Source organism: Trichoplusia ni, chromosome 14, assembly GCF_003590095.1.
Source record: "Trichoplusia ni isolate ovarian cell line Hi5 chromosome 14, tn1, whole genome shotgun sequence".
Taxonomy (NCBI): domain Eukaryota; kingdom Metazoa; phylum Arthropoda; class Insecta; order Lepidoptera; family Noctuidae; genus Trichoplusia; species Trichoplusia ni.
This window is the reverse complement of record NC_039491.1, coordinates 10,670,156-10,691,313: the sequence shown is the minus strand read 5'-3', so window position 1 is coordinate 10,691,313 and position 21,158 is coordinate 10,670,156. Positions and strand designations below refer to the sequence as shown.

The following is a 21,158-nucleotide window of genomic DNA, read 5'->3' as shown; positions in this document are numbered from 1 at the left end:
TTAATGAACACCCACTGTTACATGTGTTTCTTGAAGATAGTCTAGGTTATCTCCAAATCTATACTTTACCTATGTCAACAATTAACTGCTTGAATGCTTGCTGAATTACTCAGCTAAAATAACATCCAATTTTAAAAACTTCGCAATCAGTTTAATTTCTAAATTATTGTAATTAAAAGGCAAAATAACCAATACTCCCAAAAATATTTACTACTACTACGTTAATGAAGAACAAATCTGGACCCCTAAAGAAGTTAGTAAACAAAAAGAAGGAAATCTTATAAATGAAATAGGTATTCCCTTTGTGAACGTCAGAGCTCTCCATACAGTACTTAGTGCGTACATTTGTGCGACACTTAATACAACAATAAACTTTTACTACGCGTTAGCTAGGTTAACGGTGTTCCTAAAACGTAGTCTGAAAGACGATAGTGGGGGGGGGGGTAATGTACACCTTGGTATAGGTGTATGTACTGTATGAGAGATTTTTATTATTAGTCATTTTTTACCTATACTATCCCATTGATGGGCAAAGGGGAAGACTTCTGAGACAGACTTCTAACGTAGATTTTTACCAAGGACTTTACAAGGCTAAATTCGCGTAATCGCGTATGATAAGTTTTCCAAAGGCTGTCGTTTTAGGAAAACCCTACAGAAAAGTGGTAAATTTTTTTCAAAACCAATTCGCATAAAAATGTAACATGACCTAAATTTTCGAATAGAATCGCTAAAATAATCAAACCCACAAACAATTTTCAGCTAATTCCAAAAGGCAAAATTGAATTTGATTCTCAGTACAAAGCACACAAGAATCCTATTCAAACCGCCACATGACTAGATTCAAAGTAAATATTAAAGCAAATAAGATAAACCGTAAAACCGCAAGAGCCAAGCGTTGTAAAGAATACATATCAGCAAAACTGGTCCTTTTACTGTAAGTCGCTAGAATTGTGAACCCGCCGCAAAGGACCAGGCTTATAAGCCAAGATTACTAAAATCTAATCAAGAGATTATGAAAATTTCAATAACAAAATTAGTTCTGTGGACGATAAAGGAGAAAAGGTCCCCAAATATTATTTTTGGCCTGAATACATCATCTGTGAACTGTGCCCTTTATTCATGACTTGCCGAGGATTACAAGCTAGGCGGTTAGTATGCCCTAAATTCTCAAGGGCGTTAGTCTTTTGAAAGATTATTGAATTAAACGCAATTGGGGCAAGGATATATTGGACAGGAGTCATCCAGACGAAAGAAATATGGAACGACTTCTCATTACCAGGCGTTTGAATATTCATGCGCCGTTTACCGTCGCGTCGACTACGATGTACGTAACGCAAATCGGTCGTGAAGTTTCATTCTGAGTTTTTTAGCAATGTTGTTCTCCTGGATACCAGCCACATTAAGTTTGACGTCTTTTATAAAATAAGGCGATAATACTACGGCAGTTAATGTTAGAATGATGAGCCGCAGATGGTCGTTGAAACTTATTCTCATCTCCGTATCTTCGTAACTACGTGGGAGGACGAACGTACATACATTGACGTACCTATCCGCCTTCTGTACTGCGAACCGCACACTCTGACCTTTCCTACAGACTTGCATTTAACAGACATGGAATGCATGTGAGTTCGATTCTCTCGGTCCCAAGGACCGCTCCCGAAATCGTGACATCGATTAGACGCGAACGGCGCACAGTAATCGAGTAACACGATTACGAAACTATAAAATATTATGGAGTTAAGTTACGTTACGTAGGTATTTCGAGTTGCGAATTGGCGTTCGCTTCGCGCTGTGTCGTAGTGGCTCGCGCCGCCTGGCCAGTGCCGCGCCGTCCGCCGCGCGATACACACGCACGCCGTGCAGCGCGCCCACGTCCGCGACTCGACTCGTGCTACCCTGTGTACCTGTGCCCTGTGTTATACCCCTAAAAGTACGTAAACAAAACACACTAACTAATCTGTGAAAGTGCGGTCCGGATTTATATTGGAGCGGCATCAAACGCGTGCGTATTGCTTGTTTGTTGCGAGTGATAGAATCTGTTGCATTCTGCAGGTGCTTGCTTGTTCTTTATTAATTGAAAAGTGATTGTAAAGCGGTCACGGCCGAGGCACACATGTCCGGCCCAGTTTTCACGATCGTTGCCTCTGTCTCGAACAAATTCCATGGCTTGGTTGCTTTTCTTTGTTTACCGCCGAGAGATGTTGTCGGTGCGTCTTGCACTTGTTGATTCGTGGCGAGCTGCGACTCGCACTCACATTTGTTTCGCCAGCCGACGAATTAGTTCCTCGATCCATTTTGGCAGCAAATGCCAATACTATGCGTTTAATTGCTGTGATGCCAGAATATTGATAAGTACCAAAACATTGCATGTATTGCATCATGGAATGAAGTGAAATCTATTATGCATTTCGGTTCTAACGTTAATCGCGATATTAAAACGAGAGCCATCGGGTGCCTTCAGGTTAATATTAATATAACAACCCTGATTGTGATTTATCTAGTCTCGTAAGAAATTCGTTTATCCATCTACCTATCTCTAAATGATGAAATATAGTGAAAATGTAAAGAAAATCCGGTACCCAACACAAAATGGCATTCGGAAGAAGCTTGAGCGATACACATTCATAATGGATTGTTTCTAGAACACATTTCAAACGAAAACCATTCATTAAGCTCCGACACGTGGAAAACAAGAAGATATGAAAATTAAATAAGTCTTAATTACACACCACATACTTATAATTCATGCTCACGCTTCCCTTGAACTTGAACTTTAATATTAAGCTTAAAACAAACCATTGGATAATTGTTACGCCGCAGTCTTTATTGTTCTTCAGAATACGTTATAAAAAGACAAACAAGCCTGACGGTTGTTTTAAGAAAATTAGAAGCAACGTGTTGCGCACTCGGGCTTTTCGATAAACTCCAACAGTGACGAGGAATTTTTCAAGAACATTTAAGAGGTCCTTCTGTTTCAACGCCAAGCAATCTACTCCACTAACATTATTAGCAAATACTCCAGCAATAATCTCGTTCGTACCTAAATTACGAGCATCCAATTATTCCGTCGAAATGATTCCTTTGCAATGAAGTTTCTAAGACGCACAAATTACTTAGCCGGCAGACTTTGTCCGTCATTAGCAGATAAATTCAGAAGCCACAAGTTTGTAATAATCGCAGTTATCGTTATTCTGTCTCTTTCCAGTGAAACCGATTACAATTAAAGTTTCTTGATTACGATAGACCAGTGTGGGACGAATGAATCGATTATAATATGGATCGAAAGTGAACGATTACATGTGCAAAACATTTAATATTGAACTCTGATAATGTCACGTTTTAACTCTTAATAAAATGATATGAATTCTGTAAAATATTCACCTTGAATAATGTGGTTAAATACTACTATTTTTCTTGGTTCTCCTGCAAATAAATGTAAATGAAAAACTTCGATTGACATACAAATAATTCAGTTTTTTAATCCTAGGTACTTATGGCGCGAAACAATGGGCAAAAATAAAGACTGTTTAATGAAACATATGGTTCTTAGTCAAGTCTTTCTAAAATCTGGTGCAAGATAGACAATTTCTTAAGTGTAGCATAAAAAGCAGGAAAAAACAAGCAAATACAAAGCAACAGATTAAGCAAAGAAGTAAGATGAAATAAGATGAAGAAACTGTTACATTGTAACATGATGGCAACACAAATTAGAAGTGATATTTACTGAATTGCTTAATAATGTAGAGCACTGCTATTACCGCCACGGTTATCACAGGAATAAGGTTAATTAAAATAGAAGATAAATTGTTTTTTTTAGGTTTTAAGTACCATGAAAAAGTTTTAATATGTTTTACAATTGATGTTGCCTACATATTTTTTTCTGGTTAGTATGCAGTCAACATTATATGACTACAGTTCCGTTCAGTTCTGAACGAGAAAAATGCCAAGCTAGAAGAATAAACGGAATCGTTCAAATTACCAAACATTGGTACATCGGGCAGCGATTAAAAAAATAGGTTCAATAAAACAAACAGTTTCTAAATCAATTTGCTGCAAGCAGATATCATCTGTATTCTTTTTAAAGTCAATTGTGTATAAAGCACGTGTACTAGATGACGCCACGTTACACCCAACCATTCTATTTATCTCCATAACATGACATGCTGTAGATTATGTATAATCCTGTTACTAAAACGTGACCGAGTTAATCTTCTTTGCAGAGAGGTTTCTGTGTTATTGGCTCATTACAATACTTCGGTGTACCTTTATTCCTACTTTTCCGGCAACCGTCCAATTGTTTTTCTCCGTAAAGGAAACAAATGAAAATGTATCCCGACCTCATCATAAAACAGATTATACCTGGAAAAGGAACTCTGAGAAGATGGAAAGCATCTTGGCAACAAATAAAAAGGTTGTCGCGCCTTTCCTTAGCGATGAACAAACAACGTTCAGTTGAAAAAGGCTGGTTTAACGCCGCAAATAAAAAGAAAACCAAAGATAGTTACTTACTGGAATTTAACCAAGTTGAAATGAAACGAGCAAAAACGAATCGCTTGATAAAAAGTTTAATGTTATGTTCTATAAGAAACTAAAGTGTTTGTAAAACAATTGTTGAGTCGTTAGCAGTAGTAAATAGTCTGAACAGCTTGTTCTGAGAACACGAGAGTTCAATACAGGATGTTTAAATTGTCTGAGATATTGTCCTATGTATGTCCTGTAGTTATCTTGTAAAATCGATCATTTCCTCACTCGCGTCCGCGTTAAATAGTACCAGCTACCGTATTTTTCTGTTCTATGCACAGTTTCAATATTCAGTTTGAGAATTTAAAGTGATTTTTACATTTTACATTCCCTGTGATGACTTTGATAGTACAATCTGTGTTAGTCAATGTATTGCAATGATATAACATATTAATATGCTATGCGCGTTCTTCACTCTTAGAAGACTTGTTAGTAAATGTACGTTCTTAAGGTACAGTCAAAAAGTGAATCTGTTTGTTAGGTTTAGAGGTAGAGACGAACTGATGACAAATATGCAACGTACATTTTTCTATACGGAGGTCGTGGGCTCGATGGCACCTAGGACAAATGTCTGTGTGATGAACACGATCACTTGTAGAGTGTCTGGATGTACTTTATCTATATTATGTGTGTATTTAGAAATGTATACTAGTACTCTTTATACAAGCTTTTCTTAGTTTGAGACTAGATGGGGCTAGAAAAGTTGAGAAATATTTTTTTTGATATCTCAACTTTTTATAGACAATATAAAGACACTTAATAATACACATGTTGTCAGTAAGTCTTACTAGGATCAGTGTGTCTCTTACTTTCTCTACAAATTGATTTACATTTTGACTCATATTGTCTGTCATAATGTTCTAAGTCAACATAGAGATGATAGCTACAAACAAATGAAGCCCTAAGTAATTGGAATTAATGAGTATATAAGGTTAATCCCTGTAAGGTTAACAGAGCACGGTCTAGGAATGTATGTTTAGGATACAAACTATGATAGCCTTATATTCGTATACAAATTCACTAAATACACTGTATTTTATTGAAACAGATATGAATTATTGGCTTGGTTTTTTGGGTTCCTTACCCAAAGGTTTTAAAGGAACTCTATTAATAAGAATTCGCTGTCCGTCCGTCCGTATGTCACCAAGCTGTATCTCATGAACCGTTTAAGACAGGCAGTTGAAATTTTCAAAGACGAAATTTGACAATTTTTATTGCACAGAGCTCTACTAATACATGTAAAAGTAGTTGTTGCGGGTGCATGATACAGACGCTTTCACAGCTGTTACAATCTTACTTTAGGTCCCCAGGAGTTTAAAAGAGTCTACCTCCCTTATTTTGACATTTCTCCACATATCTCCACTCCTGGAATATTGGCAATATTCATGGCGCTCTTCAAAAACTAACCTAACAAAACGATCGTTATATCCTTTAATCATTTTATTTATTTATCTATTATTAGGAATATTGGATCTCCAACAAAGCATACGCAGAAACACATAAACCCAAAAATAACAGTGTAGTTTTGAGTTGTGCACACACAGCATTCGTAGACATCTAAGTTTCTTCACCTATTTAGCCGTATTTAGGCCAAAGTCTTACAATACCTATTTATTGTAATTCTCCGAAGTTAGAATACTTGCGGTGTTGCATATCGCTTCGGTAAGCTGTGTCTGATATCTCTTTATTATTGTGTCAGGTTGTCCTCCCACGGGTCTTTGTCAGTTAAAGTTCACCTTCACTTGTGATTATACAATCATATTGCAGTTTATTGTATTTTGTTAGGAAGAGTTCTGGTTTGAGATTTGTTATAAATTAAAATTGAGTACTTGAGTACTGTATGTAATAGTAATGATTGGGTGTCCTTGTGTAAGTAACTAAGGATTAAATTCCTCAGTTCGAGAGACGATTTGTAAAAGAAAAAAAAATGGAATAGAAACAGTTTTGTGTTAAGAAAATTTTCGAGTTTCTGCTTCTTTTATTAATAGTAGTTAAATTTCTTATTCCCTATTTTTAACCATGATTAAGCTCTTTGCACACATGTCAACATAAGTCACACAATTTTAGGAATTAAAATCTGTATTTCAGACATTTACAAATCCACGTGTACGAACAGCCAAGAATTAAGAGGAAATATTATTCAAGTCATATTTGACGTTGCCTCGTCGCAAAAAGGTACAGCACTTAAAATAATGATGGTGTGCACAACGGATGTGAGATAATATGGTGGCTAGATACAGCGTATCGAATTAACTTGCTATCCGTACATCAGAACTAATTATTTGATTCTACTAGTTTACTAGTTAGTGATTTATGTCCGGTTCTTTGAATTTATGTATAATATTGGCTTGTTTTCCTCACTGCTGGGCCTAGAACAACCAAAAAGACAACTAAGAAGTGTACAAAAATACTATATTGAAGTTTTGTTAGTCGCTCATCTGGTATATTAGGAGTAAGCTCAAGTAGGGTAATAATATCAGCATATATCACAACTCGTTTAGGCTAAAATTACTCATCTAGATTATATTTTTCCACAATCCTGATCCGTAAACCAAATTTGATCGAAATCGGTAAAGCAGTTTCGCCGTGAAAGTGTAACAAATTTAAATAACCTACATTCAGATTTCAGGCAGGGATGTTATGAATATTTTCCTACAAAATTCACATGTGTGTATATTCTTGTTCCCTGATAGCGTAGGCAGAGGGTATCGCTGTTATTTTCTTGTCGTTTTCACCTCATTAGCTTCCATTACACTCTTTTACGGCTTGTTGACTCTATGAAGCTCGACAATTTACCCTGTTCTTGTAGTTAATAGATAAGTTGAATTATATATTATTTTTTAGATTAAATAATGTTAAATGGTAAATTATTTATATGACTATATTTTTCAAGCCAAACTTGCGATTCATTTCAGCTGTAGGTATAACAATTTCTGCTCCAACAATAGAGCTATGTACTTCATAAAATTTTGTAGATTTCTGTTTTTGATTGCGAAATAGAAAATACTCTGAGTATTCAATTCACATTTATTAAAAAAAAAAATACGAGTCAATTTTCACTTGTTTCATTTTCTTTCATTCTTTTGTTTTGTTCATCGTTACTATGACGCGTTTATAGCCGTAGGGTTGTTTTTGGTCATATAGAGATTTTCTATGCAGATAAACACCCACACTTAACCATAACATATTACGTTATACCACGTGACACCACGTTATACGACACAATCGGATTCGAATAATTCGTATTCGATTTATTACGTGTGAATAAAATCGAGATATTGATAATCGATAACGTATAAGACCAAGTTTAATGGTAAGCGGCGTTGTGAGATCTAACTTTAAAGGTTGTAGTCGTGTCTCTCGGTTATAATTCTTAGAATTTGAACTGAAGTTGGTAATCTTTAATCAATAATGTTTGAGGTAGTTTTTTTTCCTTTATATTTTAAGAGTCGGTGGTTATTGAAAAAGGAAAAGTTATTAGTGTTTCATTATGGGTGTGTCAACAAAAGTACAGTCGGAGATGTGAAAAAAGTTTATTTTTTTATTTTAGCAGATAAACCGAGTTAAATTTGTTTTTTTTTGGTGTTCTCCAAGTGATGATCGGAAGATTATAACGAGATTTATATTCACATTCACGTTAATATATACAGTCATGGAACAATAATTTGTATATACCAACAGTGCAGACGAAACAGATGTCGCTAAAAAAACTTATCTTAGAAATAAACAAATATTACGGTGAAATTAACGGCATTAAAAAGGCATTCTTCGCCTACGAGAGCACAAGCCGAAAACAACCAAAAAGAAAAATAAATTGTCCTCTAATATCAAATAAATTACTGGCATGATAGAAAAAAAAAATATTTGCCTGATCCCAAAGTTTCGCTATGAAGCGAACGCGTACAGTTGAATAATTCCTGCCCGCAGCTGTCTTTCTGTCATAAAGCCGGTCTCAAAAAAGGCTACAAGTTTCAATTTAACAGGACAGTGGGCATATTTACTCCCAGAATCCAGTTCCAGCCTTAGGAACACCTAGACTCACCTAACCGGATACATTTGTATAAACTACTGCTGTCTGCGTGAGAGTACATTGTGTCACCGTCTAATATCATGTTATTCTTTGACAGGCTATGTTTAGTTAAATACGGTCTTGAAGTTACTTTGATTTCCTTTTGGATATTCAATTGAGGTTTTCGATTAGAGAGAGTATTAAATTAGGCGCTTATATTCAAGATATCAAAAGATAGAATATTGGAAGAAATTCAGGCAACTGACTAAAATAATTGGGGGATTTTTGACAAACGTATTTTTTTAATAAGGTAGACGTAAGCGTTCTATAGAAGAATAAAAAATGTGTGTTATGTATCAAAGTTTATTACTTACCCGGTATACATCACTGGCCAGAATCAAAGACATAAAGATGCCTTTAATTATGCTAAAAAAGAAAAAAATTTGCAGCGTAAACTACAACAACATTTTCTGTGATTGCCATTCAAACCTCACCCTTATTCACTTTACATTTAAATCGAATATTGTATAAACTTAAGGGTCCAAAATTCAAGGCACAAGTCGTTCCTTATCTCTGTTAAACGACTTTTATCATCAAGCCTTTAGCTGCTATCGAGTTTATTTATGGCTAGTGTTAAGGGGTGACTTGACCAGCGGTTAGATGCGAGTTTATCACGCAATTGCGAGTGATAGCCGAGTTGTAAGGTGAGGTGTTCGTCCAATTTAAATCGGTTCAGATACGTCGATGTTTCTTATTAAGATAAATGTTAGATATACTTTATCGTTAGAAGTTAATAGTTAGGGAGGTGATTTTTTTTAATATATATACAGATATTTTTAATTTACATATATCCAAGCCAATAGAACGACTGACTGACTTTTGTTTTAAAGTTTAGTATGTGTCGATTTTTCTCAGGGTAGTCAGACGGAAAACGTCGACTTAAGCTTTCTAAAAAAGAGACACGTATAAGAGTTAAAAATCGTACTGACAGTATAAATGATTACATTTCGAGACCAATATTCCAGGGGTAAAAAAAAATTGCATTCGGGCAATAAATCCAATATCAGGTTGTCTCTCATATTTTTAATGGCACTTAAAGAATATGGTCTGACTGTAACGTAAGAGTCATTAAAGGAGTGTTTTAGCCATGTTTCTCTAAGATATTTTTTTTAAGAACTCAAAAAAATATTTTTATATTACTTAAGCAAAAGTACTATATTGCATTCTACAGATATATTAAGCTTACAATTTCAAAAAACATGATCGGTAAATACCCTGAAAATGTCGACTGGCAAATATTGTATCTCATATTAAATACCGTTGCGACGGAGATAGATCGAGTGTCACAGAACTACTGACATATGTATTTGTCGTAAACGCATTTGTTACGGATGGTATGGAAACTTGAACTATGACGGAGTGGAGAAAGAATTCCGGTATCACCTTTGCGAAAATGATGTTAGGAAAATTTGACTTAGGTCTAAAATCTAATGGTATGATTGTGCGATCCGGTGATTCTGGCTTGAGCAGTAGAAGGAGGTGTTCTTAGTTCTTGGAAGAACGATATATTCTCAGGCCGTGCCTTCGACGTAGGTTGAAGTCAATAGCGAAAATCAAACAGCAAAAAAATAATCGAAGCGAATGAATTCGTTAGTTTCATTGTGAATTCTGACTTACAGGAGTTGCAATGACGGGCAGTGCGTGGCGAGGTTGTGCTAAAAACAATCTGAAAGATGAAGTTTGGTTTTTTTTTGTAATTAGCAAATTAGTGCACATGTTTAAAGACTAACATAGTCACTGTCATATTATAAGACATTTTTGTAGATGTAATTTTAATGTATGTAAAATTCCACCTGACATAAAGGTGAATTTTCTTAGTCAGAGCGTTGTAAAAAAAGGAAATGACGCACATATTTTATGTCCGTCAGTTAGTTATATAATTACTTAAATTGATTAGAAACAAACCAGCGGCATTTAAAAATATAACCTTTATCATCATCATCGGTCTAGCCTTTTCCCAACTATGTTGGGGTCTGCTACCAGTCTGACCGGTTTCAGCTAAGTACCAGTGTCTTACAAGGAGCGACTGCCTATCTGACCTCCTCAACCCAGTTACCTGGGCGACACGATACCCCTTGGTTAGACTGGTTGTCAGACTTTTCAAGCTTCTGACTACCTGTAACGACTGTCAAAGATGTAAGAATAACAGCCGGGACCCACAATTTAAAGTGCCTTCCGAAACCTTTAATCATCACAAATACCAAATAAAAGCTTAAGTAGGCACTAAATATTTACTATATTCTATTGACACAAATAAAGGTAAAGAAATAGACAAGAAACAGTTTTCCTTCGTGAAAAGAATACTTGCTCCGTCAAATGTCAAAGGTGAATTTGCAATGTGATCCTCTTTTGTTTCATAAGGTGAGAGACGTGTGTCAACATACGTACCTATTGATAAGAATTCAAGACAAACTGCTATTTAATATAGAACAAAATGATACGTTCAATCAGGTACTCGATAATGTTTGAAAAGTATAAAGAAACTGGTTCACTGTTTTATGATTATTTTTATATGTAATATTTTAATTCATTGTTTAAGGTTTATGCGCTAGTCTAGACAAGCCAGCGCTTAATTCAAGCAATGTTTTTACCCATGTCAAAGGAGAAACCCGATTCTGGGCCTAGCCGTTACACGAATGAAATATGTACCAAAAAATTCTACTATTTTTCTTAGTTAACCCATTTAAATCTTAGCAACAATTACAATGGCCAAGTCTAAAAAAAAGTACATTTTTATTTTTCTATTTAAAACAACCTTTGTAAAGTATTTATTTTATTGTACATAACTTCATTTGGAAACACTAGCATAAAACAATAGAGTGTACCTAGAATATAATCGATTTAGCGGATATTACATTTTTAAAACTATATCAATATAAAATGAAAAATATACATTATTTACAAAACGTCAAAAAATACATCTTCATCCATGCCAAAGTCGGGAAACATGCCCAGAAGGCTGGTTGCATGGTCACGTTCTTTGGGCAAAATATAAACCTGCATTAGCCTTTATTTTATTGTAATTGCTTTTTTAAATTCAAATCATTGTAAAATAAAAAAAAATCTGGTGTATAATAATATTTTTATGTAAGCACGATTAAAAAATCATTAAAGGAAATAAATAATTGAAAAAATCGATTTCAACGAATCGATTCATTTATTTCACATGGATTGCACTAGTAAATGGCAAATGCCAATGTCAACGTCTGACAATTGACATCGTTTTTCCGTGTCATTCGCTCTTCGTATCTTCGCGCATGTGAATGTGTTTTTCAAATACTCGAGATTCATTACAATATTAAACCTCTGCTCGAATACTGGACTCCGAAACTGATTGCCTTCTGACTGACCCTCGCTTGCATATTGGATGCCTGCATTCCTGCTGACCTTTGCTGGACAACCGGATCTGAATATTGCTCTTCTGACAATTGGTGGATACGGTATCATGAGTGCATTAATGGAGGAATAGCAACAGACCGTTGCAACACAATAGAAAGGCGAATATTGGTTGGGTGCTGTGCCCACACCATGGACCAATTATCCTCCTGCACAATTCCTAGATAGTGTATTATTATATTATGATAATCCTAACGAAGGTGGTTAATAAAGAATGATCTCAATAATACGGTTTTTTTATTTTAATAAACCTATTGTCGCAATCGCAGTTTACTGTAATTTCAGATAGCATCAAATTCCCTGGTAGTAAACACAATGCTTAAATATGTCATTATTGATGTAAGTAGGCCCTATCTAGCAAACATAGTTTTCTGCTGAGGTTTTCAAGAATATTAATCTGAATTCACCACTTTTTATGTAAGTAGGTACCTAAACCTCATCATATTAGGTTGCGAGCGCACAGCTCGAAACAAAAATATGGCTGCGATGCCTGCTGACAGCAGAGAGTGTGAGAGAGAGAGCGTTGCTAGGTTACTAAGCACGCTCCGTCTTAAAGCGCACCGATAGTCCAGTCACAGTTTTTGAAGAAGGAGGTTTCAGTAAGGATCTTGAAGAATTAAGGAGGTTTCACTATAATAAGGAGGTTTCGCTGAGACTAACAATCAGTGTAAACATTGTCTGATTTTACCAACTTGGCCATTGCTGAGAGACGTGAAAATTGGGGACGTGAAATCTTCCTAAGTTCTCTAATTTATGGCAAAATTCCAGCTCTGTAACGCCAGGCCCAAGATTCTATGGAGTTTGGTTTTCTCCTTTCATGCAAAATTGGTAGATGGCAATTCCCCTTACAATCGTAACAGACAGACAGTTTTTTTATATATATATTCATGATACATAATTTTTATCCTATACAGAAAAAAGTCCTCTATATGACAAAAGACAAAGCGAAAGTAGCAGGGCAAAGTTAGTATTAGACAAATCCTTAATACGCCCTTAGCATAAATACCTATATATCTTGGCTTCCTAAGGAGACCCGCGGGATGGAAAGCCTATTCAAAACCGATGGTAATTTCCTCTCAGCTCATGGTTCCGTAGCTTATTAATATATAACCTCAGGGATTATAGCCATTATCGTGTTTATTGTTTGCATTATAGAGCCCTTAAATTTTAAAGGGTTAGGGAGGTATTATAATAATGTTAATTATAATTTTGATGCTTAATATATTTTTTTGGAAAGAATTAAAAATACCAATGACGTCACTGTGTAAATGTACTTAATTGATTTGTGACAGCAGTATATATCGTTGTATTTTTCGAGTCGTGCTAGCTGAAACTTAACAATGGGCATCATTAAAATTTGATAAAGATAGTGAATTCAATAAATGCAACAGGCAAATAAGAGCAACAGACGTAGCTGTTAATCTATTGCCTGTATCATGAGCTCAAGACAACACTGACATGACGTTTATACCTAGCTTGCTAGGAAAATTTCGACGCAAAAACGTGATGACGTCTATCCTATTTCCCGAAGAGATTATTTCATTACATTTTAGTATTTTTATTAAATTAAATCCATAACTCTCATCAAAAATGGTTCTTACTACGTATACGGTAAAAACAAGAACAAAAGTTAAACGGAAATCTCTATTCAGTTATTTATTTACTAGCTGTTGCCCGCGACTTCGTCTCCGTGGGTAGAAGATATAATTTATGATTTACACCTGCCCTGTTTTTTTCACATTTTCCATTGTATCTTCGCTCCTATTAGTCGCAGCGTGATGGTTTATAGCCTAAAGCCTTCCTCGATGAATGGTCTATTCAACACAAAAAGAATTTTTCAATTTGGACCAGTAGTTTCTGAGATTAGCGCGTTCAAAGAGCTTTCAGAGCCCAAAAAAAATGTGTCAGGTCTGTATGTGGAGCTGATTATCTAGACAGTTGTGTACCACTTTTCAAAAAATATAATATTCTACCTCTACCATGCCTGTATATTTATGAGATATGTGTGTTTGTTTATAAAAATCAATACTTATTTGAAAATGCCTGTAATATCAATAATAGACATAGTAGAAATAAATACAAACTTCATATACCAAAACAACGCACAGCAATGTTCAGTAAAAACTCGTATTGCATGGCTATTAGAATTTATAATAAATTACCTAATAACTTTAAAAATGAAACATTGAACATATTTAAAAAACAATTATTTGCCATGCTGATTGATAAGTGTTACTACACTGTAAATGAATACTTAAGTGATACAATGTAATATATTTGTTAAAATATGATTGTATAATGTAATGATAATTTTTCTCCTGAAATTTATCTATAAAATATTTATACATCCTTTCGCGTTATATAATTTTGGCCTATATTTGTTGTTTTTTTTTTTTTCTTAGTTTATAAGTTTAAGATTTGTACACCAGTAATGGTAGAATACAAGATACTAGTTATAATAATATGTAACACCTTAATGCACTGTTTTCTAACAAATAAATTTATCTTTATCTTTATCTTTATCTTTATCTTTATCAAACAAACAAACAAACTCCTCTGCTTTATATATTAGTATAGATAAAGATACAACACTTATCAAAGCATCCTTAATGACCGTAAAATCATGACAAACGTTATCGATACCGACAAATACAACAGTTACCGTACAAGCGGTACTCGTAGTTCTACAATTCGTATCGTACATGCCGCTACATTATATAGTTCTAATCTTCTAACTTGTGGAGAAAATAACCTTGGCATTCTTGATTGGCACCGCGCTTGCTATTATCGACCATTCAGCTAATACAATACGTTGAGACGAATATTGTGGTGTTTTGGTGTAGAATATAGGGTTTATGAGCCTTACAGCAAACTTATCTTAAGAAAGTATGTGTGAATGTGTCTTTGTTTTATACACGGTTAAACTATTTGACGATTTTTGATATTATTTGGCAATGAATCAACTGTTACTCCACGAAAGGACGTATATTTATGTAAGGCTATATTTTGCTGCAAGTGTTTTGTCGTTATTAAAATCCCGCACATCAATGTTATGTAAAACACTTAAGGAAAAACATCTATGAAAAGGCATCCTAAAATGTATGCAAATAAGCATTCGGAAGGGATATATCTATAACCAAACATATATGCATCAAGAACGCACAGCAATGATAAAAATAAACCGAACGGAAAATTAACGTTCAAAACAAGTGACGATAACAAATAATTAGGTTAATTCAACAGCTACTAATTAAGAAGTTAAAGCAAGCAAAGCATTGAACGTTATTAGTAATAGCAGAGCATGTACCTTCGGTAATGGCTTCACATGCAAACACATAAAATGGGTGAGACTGTGGAACTGTTTAGCTGTATGTGCTATGAGTGGATGCATTCGTGCCGCTTGCTGGTAAGAAAGGAAAAAATATAATTTTCGGACACGCAAAACTTATATGTCACAATCAAAATGTATTTTTATGTCATGTATGTCAAAATCGAAAAGTCACTGTAGGTCAGTCTTTTTTGGATGTAAGTATCTTTAAATAAAATTATAAAACATTAGTATTAATGACTAGTTGCGCGGTACCAAATTGTCATCCTTAGGGAGAATAATCTTGAAGGAAACAGGTGTAATCAGAATACCTTTCCCATAGAAATACTAGGACTCTATGATTTAGAAAAGCAGAGAGCACAAAATATACAAATTAATTTTACTTTACATATGCAGACAGGAGTATAACCTACGTAAAGAAATGAAGACGTTATGACAACACAAAGAATGAATGAAGGCTCTCAACACTTACGTACAGTCGTATAGTTCTGTGGGAAATGCTAAATTGCTTTATTTACTGCGGCTAAGCCTTGCTTGACATGCGACGAACACTAATAGTCCCGCCGAGACTTCCGCTATCAATTTACCGGGGCTTTTCCCCGGATTTTTATTTGTCTCTCCTTATGGTCCTGTAGAGTTTTGTTCCCTTCGTTTTTAGGACGATGACCTTTTAATGAAGCTGTTTAGTTGATAGCAGGTTAATCTGTTTGGCCTGATTCAGGTATCGTTTAGTAACCAGTATTTTTTTGTAAAATTTGAAGTAGAATTTTGTGTTTTTTAAAACAGTCGTGCCTGGGACCTAAAGCTTCTGGAAACTTGGATGATCAAATCCAAGTTTTACTTGCACTTTTTAGGGATCCATATCTAAAGGGTAAATAACGGAACCTTTTACTGGAGGCTCCTATGTCTATCCTTCTGTCCATCCGGCAGTCACCGTTATTTCTAGGCGGTCGAAGTTTTACGCAGATGATTTTTTTACTACTATAACAGCTACCGACAGTACGCAATGGTTTTTACGTTCATTAATTTGTTGTTTGACAAATAAAATTATTTTCTAATTCTGTGTCACCCAATCGCTTAGTATTTTTAGCCTTTTTGTACAGAACTCTCCATGTCACGAATCAACTCGCACTAAACACGTTATTTTAGTGCAAGGCTTGACCTAAATAATCCAAAAACCTCCGCAAAAATGTTCGTATAGATAGAGATAATTAACGATAAAGCTGTACAGTTTATGCTTGGTTGCTGCGATCGCGATGTGTCAAAACAACGTAGGTGTCAAGTGCTAATATGCCTGATAGCAGGCTTGCGAATCAATACTGATGGCGGCTCGTGACGCGACCGGGTCGAACTTATGTTATTAAGATTGCTTAATGGTTACTTTCAAACGTCTTTCTATGTTCCAAGATTTGTATTATAGCGTTTATTTAAAGCGTTTGTCTACAAATTTACTTTGTATATCGGTTATCAAGTAGAGAATGTTCTGTCGTGGTCCAGTTATTTTTATATAACTTTTCATTCAAATATGTGTCACGGATAGATTCCTTTTGTAGTACATAGTATATGTGGGGATTTTAGTAAGACTTTATCCATGTTTTCTTGTAAAGAAGAAAGAGGAAGATTCTTTGCGATTGCATAACATCATCCGTGTGAAACAGAGAAATCCAATGACAAGAAAAAAAGGTTAGAAAATTTTTAGTATTATCGTAAAGAAAAACTACTGCATTTCTGTCAAACATATACTTTTGATCTTTCTTTCATAAACATATAAAACAGTATATTTCTTTCCGTATACAGTTTGAAACTGTTCTTTACATTTTCATTCTAACTCCAAACATTGATAGATATTAGATACTGATATCAAATCAATACAACATATAAACACACACGTTGACAACAATTACATGTAAGTGTTCTAGTAAAGCAGGATGTTGGCGTGGGCGTATCTTATCACACCTCATGTTCGGGACACCTATTGAATATTTCGTGTCGAAAACGTACTTAATGTTTATGTAAATGGGCTATTAGTAATATTTACGTACTTGGTACTGTTGAAGGGAGTTTTGTAACGGTTCTAGTCATAAGTTGGGTTGGGTGATAAATATTAATTGGACAAATAAAGAGTTTGATGTTTCTGAAGACTTGTAATGTAATTGGTGATATTTAGAAATGTAAAGGAACGGGTGCGTCGATATAGTGGTAGTAGGTTTGAGCCCTGTCTGAGGTTTAATTTTGTCTATAAAAATGCAATTCTGAAAAATAGTTTTTTTTTCATTTCAATGCAGTGTTTAGGTTAGGTTAGAAATAAAGGTTGGTACAGAAATATAAAGTGATAGGTAACGGTTTTTGTGATTGTTTAAGATTCTGTTTTACGGAATAAAATTAAAAAAATATATTTTCAATAAAAATATAGTAGTAGTTTCTTAAAAGTTGCGTATTTAATATCAAAGCAACTGGAAGGGACAAAACGCAAGCTTGTACAATATTTTATCAAGAATTGACTTTAAAAAAATAAAGTGCCATTTTATCACTTATGAATCGAAGCTCTTAAACTCGTAAGTTCGCAACCCGAGTATTCCGAATCATATTTAAGCAATAATAAAAACAAAAAAGTGTCATATAATATCACTTGTGAATCAGAGAGTGAGTCAAGGGTTCAAAAGCCAGCATTCAAATTTATTAATGTTTATTGATCATTTATATTTATTTATCTTTTGTTTTATGACCTTATCGTGAATTTCGTTTCGATGCGTTTTAATGTATTTTAATGAGTATTCTTCTTATCATTGTGGATTGTTGTTTAAGGTTATATTATGTCACATTGTTTATGATGTTTCTTGATCTTAGCTGAGTTTACTTTTAATTTTTTATTTATGTTTCGAGTGCAGTGAAAATTTTAAGTTCTTTTGGAATTATTGATAAGTTAGATATTACACAAGGTGAAAAAGACCTTATTGAAACTCTTTTTTGTTCTTTGTTTTATTATTTCAGTTTTATTTTCTTTCCTACTTGTTTATCATATTAGCTAGTGAGGGATTCGAGTTTTCTTATAGTTTACAAAATCAATTATGCTACTTTTCTGATGTTATTCTCATTTACGTCCTGCGCCTATTCGGTGTTAGTACTTTATATTTTATAACGAATTAAACGTACAATACAGATTTACTTACTGAAAAAAAATATAAAAGTAAATTGCGATATCGTAGGAGGATAAGCTAGCTAGACTTATGAAACATAATCTATTGTTTGGGTATACGAGATAATTTTGTTGAACGACCTAATCCAGCCCAAATAAACAACGAAATATAATACTGACCGCCTACCACGAGAACTCTACGTAACACTTATTTTGTGGAAAAGAGACGCGACTATACACAATGTTTAGCGGTATCTGTCGCTCTCGCTTCCACCACGGCATCAGTCCTGGTTTAAGATATCGTAGTACAGGCAGGGGTTTATAATTATAGCCAGCAAACCAACACATATCGGATTATATTAAAATTAAAGTCAATAAATTGAATACGCTTAGTGTAGAAAATTAGTAATTAACGTATATTGATGCATGCTGCGAACTCTTAATCGATTCGCACACGCGCATTATCGCTTTGATAATTCGCTCGCTATGCTGCATACTTTGATATTTATTGCATAGCTCTACCCGCGGTTTCGGTTGCGTGAATAATTCATACATATTTTTCTGCATCTTCATGCGTGTTTAACACGTAGGGGTTTGTAGAGCTGCAGGACTTAATTTAATACAGTTTTAAATCGAGATTGTGAGTTAAGAATGATATTTTAACTATGAGCAACTGTGTTCTGCCTAACTGATTAATTTGTTATAAATAAAATAGTATTTCCTAAATATTGAAGCTCTATTTCGCTGTTCAATTATGCAGTCTACGAAAACTTAGTCTAAATCCATTTATCGATTACGCCAATATCTTTAATCTTCCAGATTTCAAAGATTTTACGCGACAATTTGGAACTGAGTACTAATGCGGGAACATTCTCTGATCTTAGATAAAGGAATATTATTGGACCGAGTTTAGGGGAGCTACCACTGCCTCTGAAAGTACCACTGCCTTAATTGTGGAAGAGAGATGCCACTCTACTTCGTGTAGAGCGCTGTCTTTCTCTTACAATTGCGAATATTTAACTTTAACAGGTGGTATTAGGTTTCTTGGTCACAATAAATAGAGATTTTCATTGAGATAATTTGCTCTATCCATATCCATTTATTTTATCACCTAGTTTGCCCTCTGGTTTTGCTCAAGTTTTATTCTGAAATAAAGATGTTTATGTATTTGTTAGGCATGTGTATTTGTAGCTTCCTTTAAGAGCATGTTTTTGTTTAGTGTCAATTGTTAGTTGAGTTTTGTTTTTATGCTTTACAAATTGATTACTCTGTAATTGTTCTAAGTAGGTAAGTCTTGTTTTTTATTGAACATTATTAAATGCTTTGTAAGTTAGCTGATGCTACATAATTGCATAAATGTGTTTGTAGGTTTAAGTCAATACACGTGCTGAACTAAAATGTGAATCAGATAAATTTTATAGATAACACTTGATTAGGTATTTTGAAAGGAAAAGCGATTAATATATTAAGACGGGTGTTTTGTAAAAACATCTCTGATAAAGCTATTTAACATAATTTTCCTCATTGATTTTAGGCTGGTGTTTATCTTAAACATAAATTATTATTTACCTCATTGTATCACCTGATTTTTAATTTCCGGTTGTAATTAAAAATCCATAATTTTCCTTCATTTTCTTTTACTTTTCTGAAACTCGTGTATAATGGTAGTTATACACGAAGACTGTATTGTTATTTTGCCTCCACGACAACACCAGTCATTCTTTAAAATGTAGAGCCCTACCTCTACAACCTTTCACAGTATAAGGGAAAAGTCACTCAGCTTAAGTCCATAGTCCACTACAATTTCGTATGGAGACGTGTACCTTCTATAAACATACACTAAATTAGGGCCCATTTAGACGATGTGACAATTATCGTGCCAGTTGTAATAGATTGCTGGCGTTCATCTATAACTTTAGGTATCCAAGCTGCACAATGTATTGCAATTTTCATATTTCTGGCATCGTCTAAATGGGCTCTAAGTGTGAGTAGTCCTTAAAGCAGTAACTCTGCGTAAGACTGTTTGTCAGAACTGTAAGGAGGGAACGACTGTCAAAGATCAACAAGTACATGACATCCGAGACTTACAGCTTAAAGTGTTTTCTAAGACATATTTGGATGGTGTTCTATGGAAAGTACTTAACCTATCAATGCACCTATGACTTATACCAAATAAGTATGTACTGTAATGTATGTGTTATGTTGTTCGTGAATCTTTGGTAAGCCGCTCCCCTTACATGTTATTTAGTAATTCTGTACCTTATATAACTATTCTGTAACTACGAGTATAATTGACTGCTATTTTTCAAGGAACTGAAATGACAAGAATCTTGCCAATTTTTTCTTAAAAAGACTTCCGCAAAAACACGCGATAGGGCAAGAAAATGGAATTGAATTTCATAAGTCAACATTTTCTTTTATTAAATGTGGCTGCAGCAATCTATCAAAATTTTATTTCAACCTTTTCAAAACTTGAGTTCACTGCACATCCTGCTCTAATTAATAATGTTTAATTAACACACATTGGTCTAGTAGGGCGAACAAGTATCACAAAGGGCCGGTGCAGTGCATTACAGAGCTAGATAAATACGCGCCAATCAGCTGTCGCTTGACTTTCACTGCGCCGCGCTGACGCAACGCTTGGACACACTCGCACATGTTACAGGTGAATTCAGAAGGTCTGATACTTTGTGTATTTGAGATAGCGT

General features: G+C 34.6%; 1 protein-coding gene across 7 annotated transcripts in view; it reads left to right on the top strand.

Moving 5' to 3' along the window:
* Positions 1-1,744: 1,744 nt before the first annotated feature.
* The window catches only part of LOC113500707, a 175,898-nt gene continuing 156,484 nt past the window's right edge, over positions 1,745-21,158 (top strand). For 2 of the 7 annotated variants that reach the window (XM_026881587.1, XM_026881584.1), the window contains exon 1: positions 1,750-2,002. The gene's annotated coding sequence lies outside the window, so the exon portion shown is untranslated. Of the gene's footprint in view, positions 2,053-21,158 lie in introns of all 7 variants that reach the window. The other 5 variants (XM_026881585.1, XM_026881586.1, XM_026881588.1 and 2 more) reach the window with 5 other exon arrangements.